Source organism: Lissotriton vulgaris, chromosome 8 (genome assembly GCF_964263255.1).
Source record: "Lissotriton vulgaris chromosome 8, aLisVul1.2, whole genome shotgun sequence".
Taxonomy (NCBI): domain Eukaryota; kingdom Metazoa; phylum Chordata; class Amphibia; order Caudata; family Salamandridae; genus Lissotriton; species Lissotriton vulgaris.
The window spans coordinates 240,915,194-240,928,283 of NC_141696.1; positions in this window are offsets into that span (position 1 = coordinate 240,915,194).

The window sequence follows — 13,090 nt, forward strand, 5'->3', positions numbered from 1 at the left end:
TTTATTTGAGGTTTGTGCATACCGTTGATCTCTCATTAATGGCAATATCATGAAGGCATCCAATATTTTCACGATTTACTTTTCATGTCTAGGCTACAGACTGCTTTAGCCGATATGCGTCATGATGCACGGGGGAGATCTTGAAATGGGTTTCCTTTAATATAAAACCTATTACAATGTTGTTAAACATGGATGTGCATGTGTCTTGGCACATGTGAATGCATTCCAGTGCAAACAGGATTGGCAAAGGAAACAATGCTGACATTAAACTCCAGGACCTATTGGCTGGGCCAACTATGTTCTTCTGAGGCTTCAATAATTATTTTCCTCAAAATGGGGCATACAAAAAATTACTTCAGGTAAATTCATCCAATTAATTTATGTTCCGACTAAATGGGCTGCATTTTTCCAGGTTGAATGTGTACTGATAGCTGACAGTAACATTAAATAGAATAACAGGGCCAGAGTTAACTTAGGCTAGCTTTGCCCCTGTGTCACGCAATATAACACAAGGGCAACACAGTCCTTAAGGTATATTGTAACTGTGTGCGGCTCAGTGTGGCTTGGTAAATCTGGAGTAACACAAGGCTGCACATGTTGCTTTCTTGTGGTCCTCTGAGCTGGGAAGACATTATATGAGTGAAGCGTGGGTGTTCCCACACAGCCATCCAAGGGCCTCATTTATGAGGCCCCTTGCGCCATCGGAACTTCACTTTTCATGAAGTTCCGTGGCGCAGAAGCCTGTGTGGTATTTATCAGGCAGCAGTACGCCAGTTTTTGTGGCGTACTGCTGCCTGATAAATATCAGTCCCTTTAACGCAGTGTTCTGCGTTAAAGGGGCGTGCAATGGGTGTTGCTGTGGGCGTTCCCAATAACATCCATGGCCTTTTGACACTGCCCCAGATTTACGAGAAATCGTAACTCTGAAGCAGTGCCATAAGCTTACGCGAGGCGCAACAGGGAGAAATGTCTTTATTTCTCCTCGTATTTCCTTTTTTTATGTGTGCTGCATTCTACAGCACACATAGAAAGAGGAAAAGCCTCTTGTGATTATTTTTGTACAGAAAGGTTTCCCTTCCTGTACAAAAATAATCTTCCCCGCAACGCAGGCACCCTTGCACCATTGTGCAAGGGTGCCTGCGCTGGCGCAGGCAGCCCATTGTGCGCCGGCGCAGGGGAAAAGGACAGGAATGCGCCGTATCTTATAGATACGGCGCATTTCTGCCCTTTTCTTTTGCCGTAGGGAAGCGCAGCAGGAAGGCCTGCTGCGCTTCCCTACGGCAAAAAGTCATAAATGAGGCCCCATGTATTTTGGCACATTCGCAGATTTTCAAAGACTGGTAAACATGGGAATGCATTAAATTGTACACCTTTCTGAAAGACGATTGAGGAGATATATCTATATTCTCCTTTGGACACCTTCCTGCACAAAAAAATCCTGCCTGCAATACAGGTGCCCTTGCACCATGGCACAGGGGTGTGTAAATTGGAGCTAGGCAGCCACAAGTGTGCCAGCACAAGGAGAGAGCAGGAATGAGCAATATCTTGCTAGGTATGACATGGCATATCCCTGCCCTCTCCATTTGAGTCAGAGAAGTATGTTATGCCATGATGCGTTGCCTCGGTCAAATAGTTATTTCGGCCAAGGTGTCTGATCTAACAATTGACAGCTGTGCATGTAAGTGGATAGAGACTCCTCTTACCGCCAAATGACCTTGTCAGTTCCATGCATGATATTTCTGCCACAGATAATGAAAACATCAGCCAGGTGGAAGAGGTTCATGTACATTTTCAAAGACTGACAAAACGACCAGAACAAGATAAAAACACCAATGTGGTCGGTCCTTTCTGTCAAATCTTGGAAAAGAAAGACAGTTTCGCACATCATTACCACATAGTTCAAAAAATATACAGTCTTCTAATAAATATCTGTTTTCAATCAGTAACTATTTATATTTTCAAATGTTCGCAGAACAGGAAGAAGGAAAGCTGGAGAGCGGGTGATCTGCACTGCTTTGTTTTCATTACCTGTTCAACTCCAGAACTACAAAAGAAAAGTGCATACTTGAGGAAGTTGGGCTTCAATGTGGCTTTCAAACTTTCGAAAGTTATTGCTTCATATTTGTTGCCGTTCTTGCCAGCTTTATTTCCTTATTATAAAATATTGAGAAAGATTTCAAAGCAAATCCACTCAGTCAAGTATAATTTTATTGATACCTGGATTGCTGACATTGTTTCCCAGCCCCCTTTAATTTCCACATGGCAAACATATGTTAGTAGGTCTTTTTCCAGAAACATAGTTAAAACTTTCTTCAATTTACTGCGAGATAATATCTGATGTATGGATTAGGGAACATACCACACATTATTAGCTTATTAGTCCAGTTCCCCTAACCTGCAGATCTATTTAAAACTAGACTGTAAAGTGTCAAGAAACACACAAACAAACTAACATTAAGGTCTAACAAGAAAGGGGTGCATGATTCAATTGTCCATGTGTCTATAGTTATTAACCTACTTCTTGTCTTCCACATATTTCCACATATGCCTGTGAGCAATTGGACTACTTTTTGTGCAATTAACTAAAGTGATACATAGAACAGTTTCTATATGTCTTTATGTTGTGGTGGCGATACAGGCTTTGCTTAATGCTGCCTTGTAAATAAGGCCCCTTTTCACGCAATACTTAGCGTGAAAGGGGTGGGCAATTTGTGTTGCAGTTGGAGTTCGGCCCCATCACCCATTGATTTTGACGCTGCCCCATATTTACAATGGTGGCATAAATATGGGGAAGTGACAATATTAACTGGCGAAATGAGGAGAAATGCTTTATTTCTCCTCGTTTTAGCTGTTTATATGTGTGCTGCGTTTTGCAGCACACATAGAAATAGCGAAACGCCCTTGATTGTTTATTTACAGGAAGGGGTCCCTTCCTGCAAATAAACAATCATTAAAAAAATTACGAGTAGCAACTTCTATGTCTGCTGCAGAATGCAGTTCACATAGATGTTACAAAACGCCATTACTGATTGTTTATGTACTGGAAGGGACAACTTCCTGTACATAAACAGTCTGACCCTGCAACGCAGCCACCCTTGCACAGTGATGCAAGAATGCCTGCATTGACACTAGACAGCTAAATGTAAAGCCAGTGAAAGGTGAAACGCAGGGCTGAACCTTATTGTTATAAATACGGTGCAGCCCTGTGTTTCAGAAGTAGTGGAGCGTGGGGTTAAGCCAAAAAGGCTAATGCTGCTCTCTATCACTTCCTTGTACACGTGGCCCTAAATGCTATGTGTTGAAGGGGGTTAGATTACCCCAGAGTGCACAGTTTACTCCAAACCCCGTCTTATTCACTTGATTATCTCTGTGGATCCTATCTCTAACACTTGTTTTGACAAGGTAGGTGCATATTTACAAGGGGATATCGCCACCTGAACTTCACTTTTAGCGACATTATGGTGGCGATATCCCCTTTGCCTTATTTTCATACCTTAACACTGCCTTCTAAGTAAGGCCCCTTTTCATGCTTCACTTAGCATGAAAGGGCCATGCAGTGGAGAAGTGTGGCTCACTGGTTAGAGCAGGCAGACCCTGAAGCAGAGGTCAGACCCGGGACCAGGGTTCAATTCCCGACGCGGCAGGGTCTTGAGAGCTCAAATGTCCATGGACTCGATAATTCTCGCTTCGGTGCCTGACCTAATCATGGGTTCACACTCTGCAACTCTGGGCATTAAGCTTGCTTAATCTCCACAACGACCCCCCACGGCGGGATGCCTGGCTTTCACCTTGGGGATGCCCTGTAGGGGCTATCTCACAGGGAAAAGCCAGGACGGGTTCCCAAGGCAAGCGCGGAGTTACCCCTTCGGGGGTCAATTCAGGCGCTATATAAGAAACATAATAATAATAATAATAATAATGGGTCTTTCAGTGGGCGTTCTACCGCAACACCAACAGCTTTTTGACGCTGCCCCATATTTACAAGGCTGGGGGAGTGCCAAAAACTAAGACCAGTGAATACCAGGTTTAAGACTGGTGATAAGAGGAGAAATTATTAATTTCTCCTCTTTTTTTGCTCTTTCCATGTGTGTTGCCTTCTGTAGCATACATAGAAAAACCAAATCGCCTTTAAATATTGTTTATGTGAGGAAAGTTTCCCTTCCGGCATATAAACAACACAGCCACCCTTGCAAATGGCTCAAGGGTGCCTTCACTTGTGCTAGGCAGATTTATTAGCCCCAGTGCTAGGGGAAATGCAGGGGTGCAGCATATTTTCGCAAATTTGGTGCATTCCTGCGTTTTAAAATTGTTGTTGAATTCCCTACTTTGGCATAACACCCCGCTCAGTCGTTTTGGTGTAAATCACCCCCTTAGCTTTCCTAAATTTTTAGGACCACAGGTGGTTAAACTCTGCTTTTTTGGGTGGATTGAGATATATTGAGTTGTTGTCCTTGCTTTCGATCACAAGTTCTATGTGATTTTGTTTTTTCAGCTTTAGTTGGCACACTTTGCGTGTGGGCACATTGAAGTAAACTTTAATATTCCTAATGGTTCATAATATTATTAATGTTTCTTGGTTCATTACTCCAAAACTATTACACATGATTGCAAAATTAATCCCAATTCCACAGGATACAGAAACATGCTTTCTCTTTAGGTTATGTTATGTGTTTTGTTGTGTAACACAACTGTTGTAAATTACTGTGCCTTGTGCTTTTTATGTTCTGTGCATAGGCAATAGATGACAGTTGTGGGTTTATTTGCTGGATGATTCTTTGAGGCTTTGGGATGGGATATAGAATCCTGTGTAAGAGTGGGTGATGTGTATTTCAGGATGAGGGTTTCTCCTCTGATGGTGTTTCAGTGGGTGATAATGGGTCTTATGACTCTCCAACCAAAACTACCCATGCAGTAGATATATTAGGAGTTACCCCTGTAGGATGTTATAGCCTAACTCTTTTCAGATATGGGGATAGAGATCTTGGATAATACTAGATTTAACTGAGTTCCTACATTTACACCTGTTGGGTCATATTTGTTTTTTGGGATGTATGTCCTGGTGAGTGGGAAAGTAGGCCTCCACGACTGGCTGGCACTCTTGCTCTTTGCCCATTTGTCAAGCACCAAACTATGCACATAAAGAAGCAAGACACACAAAATAACTTGTACAGATTAACAATTGAAGGCTGCTTCTTGAATGGATTAGCAAAGTGTGTAACCCTATCTATTAACACAGTGAAAAGCCCATGGTTTATATCATCATTTTTTGCCTATCCTCAAACTCTGCCCTTTTGTATCGGTGTAATAGGACCATGTCTCAGGAGTATCTCCTGTTGACTTGGTTGCAATAGCACAAACAATCCAGCTTACCCATTGGGGTTCTGAAAAATCATAATTCAATATTCCTTTGCCCAATGTGGATTGCCTAACACTTTTCATTCGAATAGCTATTTAAAGATCATAGAGCAAAGTAAATAAATCTGATGTAAGAAGATGCTTGTGTCCACCAATTTAATTTTGGTGCTTAAGTAATGTTTATTTCTGGGTAATGTATACATTCATTTCATTTCATTTCATAACTTTATTCGATTTCACAAAGAAAGAAATCATAAAAGTGTACATCAATATCAATATAAAATATAAAAACACCAGCTACAATAAAACCACAGTATATATTTACATAATTCTAATTTTCATAACATTTGCTGGATTTTCATAAACATTCAGTGTGGGTTTCTAATAGCAAACGCTGATCTAAAAAGGGTAGGAGAATTAATAGTACCCTTACCTAGAGGATATTTGTGTAAGGCTGTTAATCTTGGTGGGCGGATGGGTGGGGTACTCGGATAAAAATCATACAGATCCCAAACGGAGATGGAGCCATCATTTTCTTGGGGCAGGGAGGACCGTATGTAGGGGACTGTGTGCCTGTCCCTGAATTTGACTAGAACTAGGTCCCCGGGAATTACTTTAGATGATGACCCTAACCAGGCCACCCTTCTAACGGTCAGGATACCACCGTCTTTGTTGGGTGGGAGGGGTCTATTTTTTTATAACCAAAACAGGACCTTGTGCAATAGGTCCTGGTGACTTTCAGGTTTCCCGTGGATGGGTGCAGGTACTCCTGCAAGAACGAGCACAAAGGGGGCGGCTTCTGAAGGCAAATCTATACAAGCTACTCTGTTAGGTTCTGCTCTGGTAGCAGAGTAATTAGATAACACAGGTTTACGAGCAATTTTGGTAGCAGTTAGAGGTTGTCTCATGGGAGGTTGTCTATCGGTAAAGACATTTTTTGAGGTATTGCTCACAAATGTATGGGCAATTTTGGTAACGGTGTGAGGTGGACAGTTGGGAGGTTTACTTACAGAGGGAACAGTTTTTGTAGTGTGAGGTACTTTGGGAGCAGTAGGGAGAGTAAAACATTTAGATCTAGCAATCTTTGCGGGAGGGAAAGAATTAGTTTTAATGATAGTCTCTAGGCTTGTCAACATGTCCCCTAAGATGTTGATTTGGTCAAACAGGGGTGCTAATACAGTTCTTAACATCAGTTCAAACTGGGTCAATAGTTGCAAATGAGGGGATGCTACTTCGTCATCCAGCGTTTCAGTGTGCATTTTAGGTAAGATAGGATTTGTGGCAGGCGATGAGGGATCAGTAAAGAGTGTGTTTTAACTTCTGTTTCGTATTCGTTAACCCCTTCGTGCTTCCTTTTCGCACTTTGGTCATTTGGCAGTCCACTAGCTTGGCTGCTATCCTCCTTGGGTGATAGGGGTGGATCGCCAGGACTATCTGCGCGATGGTCGATAGTAAAGCCTTTTACAGGGGAAGGGGCTATAACAGGAAGAAAATTAGTCCCGCACAAAGCATTTAGTTCCTCCCAGTAAGACATTTTTTCCGGTCTCACAGGGGTTTGAGGGAGAATTTGAATTGGATCTAGAAGTTGACGGCAATCATCGGAATTAGTATCGCTGATAGTGCTAAGGGTCCTATGCTTTTGAGTGTACGTGTCCATTTCCTGGGCCGGGCATCGTTTTTGAATGAAAATTGGATAGGCCCCCTTAGAAGTCATGATTTAAGTGATGTGACTTTGCTGGCGAAACAGAAAGTCCATGAGTCTTATAAATGTAGAAATAGACACTATACCTTCTTTTGTGGGGATGACAGGGGGGGTGGCCCGTCCCCGGCCTCCTCGTGCCGCTGAGGGCCGTAGAGGGCCCGCCCTTTGCCCGGGCTTAGCCCGGTGTGTCCCGCGCGCGACCCGCGATGCGGGAAGCTAACGATGAATATAAGTCCCAGCAGGTGAGGTGGGAGGGGCTGGCGATAGTGCTCCGCGGCCCCCGCTGGTTCCTGGGCTCTGGAGTCCGTGCAGAGCTTTCCTCGGCAATCCCCACCAAAGCGCAGCGTCTCCCGCGAAGCGGAAGGCGCAAGGAGTAATTATGTCCCAGCAGGTGAGGAGGGAGGGGCTGGCGATAGTGCTCCGCGGCCCCCGCTGGTTCCTGGGCTCTGGAGTCCGTGCAGAGCTTTCCTCGGCAATCCCCACCAAATCGCGGCGTCTCCCGCGAAGCGGGAGGCGCAAGGAGTAATTATGTCCCAGCAGGTGAGGAGGGAGGGGCTGGCGATAGTGCTCCGCGGCCCCCGCTGGTTCCTGGGCTCTGGAGTCCGTGCAGAGCTTTCCTCGGCAATCCCCACCAAAGCGCGGCGTCTCCCGCGAAGCGGGAGGCGCAGGGAGTAATTATGTCCCAGCAGGTGAGGAGGGAGGGGCTGGCGATAGTGCTCCGTGGCCCCCGCTGGTTCCTGGGCTCTGGAGTAAGTGCAGAGCTTTCCTCGGCAATCCCCACCAAAGCGCGGCGTCTCCCGCGAAGCGGGAGGCGCAAGGAGTAATTATGTCCCAGCAGGTGAGGAGGGAGGGGCTGGCGATAGTGCTCCGCGGCCCCCGCTGGTTCCTGGGCTCTGGAGTCCGTGCAGAGCTTTCCTCGGCAATCCCCACCAAAGCGCGGCGTTGGATTGCCTAACACTTTTCATTCGAATAGCTATTTAAAGATCATAGAGCAAAGTAAATAAATCTGATGTAAGAAGATGCTTGTGTCCACCAATTTAATTTTGGTGCTTAAGTAATGTTTATTTCTGGGTAATGTATACGTAAATGACTGCATGGTTGAATGCATGGCTCAAGGAGGTAGAACTGGTACAAACAAAAGCTTACAGCCTGCCAAGTACAGTTGCATGTTAGCATCATATTAATGCTGATGACATGTTGAACTTTGATGGCTATTTAATTACTGCAGCAAGATAAATATTCATGTGATGACAGGGACCGTGTGGTCATTGGATGCTGCCACACAATTCCTGTCTCAATGGAACATTGTTTTTGGAATAGGTGGGAATTTGCTCTTTGTGATGGAAGTGAAGTTAGGTACCTTACAACAAATGATACCCCTTCTTTTCTAAACTCCACACCTTCTTTATTAGAAAGCTGTGCACAAGATTAATTCATATTTTTTTAATGTTGTCACAATATTATCACATCCTTCACAGAGATTGAACTGAGCTAACAGGTAAAACATGTGGACAACAGAACTTAGAAAAGATGTGTTGCATCCAACACTCTGTTTAATAAGATGCTTTAAAATATTAGATCACCTGCAGTGAGATATAATAGTCCAAGTTACAAAGATTTTGCCTTGACTCACTCCAGTATTAGACTCTACCCACCACTGAACTCTAGCAATAGCACGCTGGGAAACCTCCCAATTCCAGCAGTAAATCAGGGGTAATCTTGTCCCACTCCTGGAACTCACCAGTAAGCCAGGAGACCCACAAAAGGCAGGCACACCCACTCAGAATAAGATCATCATGAATATGGCACTTATTATTTAATAATGCCTCTATTCTTCAGTGGAAAGGCTGTAACAACAGAGAGCAGAGCAGAAGTTACTTGCTCTCATGACTGTCAATTTGAAATATTAACTTTCCTCTCCAAATGTCCTCAACCTGAATAATAATAATGTATTTTAGATGTGATGAATAATACAGGCTCCGTTAAAAAGCCACCATGTGAGAAGATTGTTTAATTTAAAGAAATAAACAAGGTATAGGTATAAAACATTACATGATGAACGGGTGTTAGCCATGATTGACAGATATACAGACTAGCTCATTTGCTAATTAAGGAATAGTAGATGCTAATAGAGTGTTGCACCATATAAGAAAATTAAATGGAATATTTAAAATAAAAAAAGGATTGTTATGGTCTCCTATTTAAAAGTTGCCCTGGACTTCAGCTGACTGGATTGGAGAAGTGGTCAAATAGATGAACATTGTGCCAATTCCCGTAATCTTTTGGAGTGAAGTTAATCTGATGATGCTATTAGAGTGAAGAAAGAGAGTGCTACTCATAAGCCACATATACAGTGAAACTTAGTGTGTTAGTATGAACTCCTTAAATTTTAAAGGGATGGGAGGACATTCCAGAGATTAGACTACCTGATGACATTTGACAGACCACCTTCCAGTTTCAGGTGTACTTGTGTGTTTGAGATAGCTGATATCATGCTCATAAAAGATGTGAGTGGGGAGAGGGAAGCAATGGCATATAGGTATTAAAGATTATCTAAGAACACGATATGCTCTAACAGAGTAGCTGCACTAATCCTTCTGGACCTCGCAGAAGCCTTTGATTTTATGTCCACCAGACTACGACTTAAAAGACGAAACAGTACAGGAATATTTTAATTGATGATTGGCCAGATCTACGACTCGTTTTTGCAAACGGGTTTGCGACCCGTTTGCGCATGCAAAAACCTCCTGGGCCATGTACAAAGACTATTTTGGGAGTCGCAATTTATTTGCATCTTGCTAAATAGGTTTTGCGACACACTAGCGACCGCAAAGCCATGTACCAATGTTTTGCAACTGCAAGTGCAATTGCAAAACACTTGCAAATTTCCACCGCTTCAACAGGACCACTATCTGCCCCCCCTCCCAAAAAAATGAAACGAAAACGGTTCATTATTTTTTTTTTAAATGCATCCCGTTTTCCTTTAAGGAAAACGGGCTGCATTTAAAAAAACTGCTTTATTTAAAAGCAGTCCTAATCATGGTGCTCTGCGGAGCCCAGCAGGCCACCATACCTGGGAAGGCCTGCCAATTCCAATGGGGTCGCAAATTGCAAGTGGCTCATTAATATTCATGAGCCTCGCATTTTGGAAGAGAGCTTGCCCCCAGACCGAAGTCCCGGCCGGGACCAGTGGACTTCAACAGCTTTTGTGAATTGCTGCTGGAAACAAGTGGCTACAGAGGCAGGGAGGTGTGAGCTACTCTCCCAACCAGCCTGGTGTCCTGTAGGCACCGCACCAAGCAATGTACGCCCTGAACAACGCAAGCTCTGAGCTCACCAACTCTGTCCTGATGCCGTCACCGAGCCGTAGCCTGCACCGCGACTGGAAGGACACCGCGACGTGCAACGCCTCATCAAACTCGTCTGACGGATGCCGTCACTGCTGCTGACTTAGAGTCCTGGGACCGCACCGGAGGTGGGCACCGACTCACACGCTTTGTAACGCACCGCCCGACTCGCACCGCTGTCCGGACTGATCGACGCCAGCTCCTGAACTCCGGCTCGTTCGCCGCACCGCATCAAAGCACCATCCCGCCCTGCGATGCAAGCCTTGCATCCACCGACTCTGTCAACGGGCCGCTGCCTGCACCGCATCGAGGGACAACGCGTCCTGCAACGCTTCCTTTCTGCAACGCGACGATCACCTGAACTGGCTCGCACATCCGTGCCGGCCGCCCCAAGTAAAAGGTATTGTGACTGAGTCTGTCGACACTTGAGTGGGCCCATACCGTCGCGGTCCGCTGGATTTGCCAGACTCTGTATTTTCAAGAAAGCTTTAGCCCATCCAGGCTACCAACTCGCCCAGAACCTTGAATTAAGCCTTTTAACAAGAACTCTTGAAATCTAATAGTACTGTGGATTATTTTTGTTGTTTATTTGGTTTTGTGGTAACTCTATATAAAATATACAAATTTTTGATATACAACCTTGTGTGGGGTCCATTTGTAGTGTTGTCACTGGATTACTGTATGTGGTCACAAATGTTTAACTTACAACGCCTCTGAGATAAAGCGTTGCTGCTTGTGCCACGCTACCTAGAGGGTGAGCAGGGGTTATTTTAGGAGTGTAATCCCCCTTCTCTGACTAGAGGAGAGGATTCCTATTTGTCACAAGTACCTACCTGTGCCAACTAGAGACCACCGATTCTAAAAGTAAGGATAACACTCAACCTTAAGGATGCCAACTCTACCATCTATATGGTACCCATATCATAAGATAGTCAATTCTGTTATTGACAAGCCTTTGTGGAATAATTGTGGCATCCCTGATAGACAATTGTAGGATGAAGTATCTGAAGTTCAATCCTGATAGTTGGTGTCTATCCAAGGTTGACTGCCGGTGTGTTTGTTTGGCCTCTTTTTCAATCTGCTCACTGTCTCTAATGTAGGATGTATACTGCTGGCATATGATGACCAGCTATGATAAATGGTCACCATCACAGGCACAGTGTCACAATTCTGGAAATCTGGTTGCCACACACAGCACCTTGTGGCAATTTCAAGTTTTTTAAGTGGTAAACCTTAGAAACTACTGAGCAATCCTGACATCTTGTGATCATCCCAAGAAGCTCATGCTGATCCATGAAATCTGATCGCCATATTTGTGACTTGTTTTCACCCCAAGCGTAAATTACCATTTCTGACATAGAGGGCTCTCATTATGAGAAGGAGCACTGTCCCACACAGGTACTGCACCACTGTACTACTATGTGTCCAGTGTTTCCTGGCTCTGGATTGCTGGTTCTAAAAACACCACACCTGTTTTAACTGGGTGCAGGTCACACCCTATAAATACATCAAATAGACCTAGGACCTAATTACTAGTGCCTATTTTATTCCAATGGGCCTAGCAACCAACCCTATTGAAACTACGAAATAGATAGGAACTTGGCAAAACTGTTTATTTGTAGCCAAAGATAGGCTGCAAGCAGGCCAAAATGTCCAGGTGAAAGTCTGGGCCAAAATAAAGGACTGCTATGGGGAATCAGGCAAGAATTAATAATTATCTGGTAATTACTCATTTATTAGTTAACTTCCAGAGTTCATCTTTTTATGGGCTTGATTGTACTCAATCTCCTCAGTTACCAGTAACCCCAGTATTGGTAACTCGAGGGATTGGAAATCTCTACCTTTTCTGGGCCTCTGATAAGAGGATGCGTAATGTTCTTACCTGTCTGAAGGTGAGAATCTTTTCTGATGGCCACCTCTGATATACTTCTGCGTCCATCTTTCTGCAAATATTGCTAGATCCCAAGTAAAATGCCCACACCAGAAATATAGTGTCCCTCAAGGCATAAGGTAATACATCCAAATGTTTGGTTATTTATATTATGGATAGAGTGTTATTCTACCTGCAGTCATCCTGGGGCAGCTAATAGAGCAGGGATTATATCAAACGATTTTACAGATAAAAGACGTGATTATGACAACTTTTATGACAACAATGGCAACATGTGTTAAGTCCCACGTTATGAAAAATTATGTAAATAATACAACTCAGATACTGTATTGTAAAAGCATGCAGATGAAAAGATAGATGTGAGATATATTATATGTTTAGTTAATATTGATGTGACTATTAATCATGAAATACTATCTTCACTCATTTATGAGTTAGAATAATGTAGGAGAAAAATCTCACGTTAACAGATTTTAATACTAATGGATTTGGTTCATGTGAAAAGTTACAACATTTTTATTTCAAGTTATAATATGTTCACCGAAAATGACAAAAGAAAATCAGGTGCTACATGAATATACTTAAATGTGTCTTCAAGAAACTTCATTAACATGTTCTATATATGTATTAGTTGAATAGCACATAAAAGACAAAGATTAATATCTATTTTCTTACATGTATAATGTTGACTTATAAAAAAAGTGAGTACCCTATACTTAATTGGATTAATTATGATCAGATCGAAATGTTTAATAATGTATTGTGAAGTTCTATGCTAGTTTGTCTATTAATGTG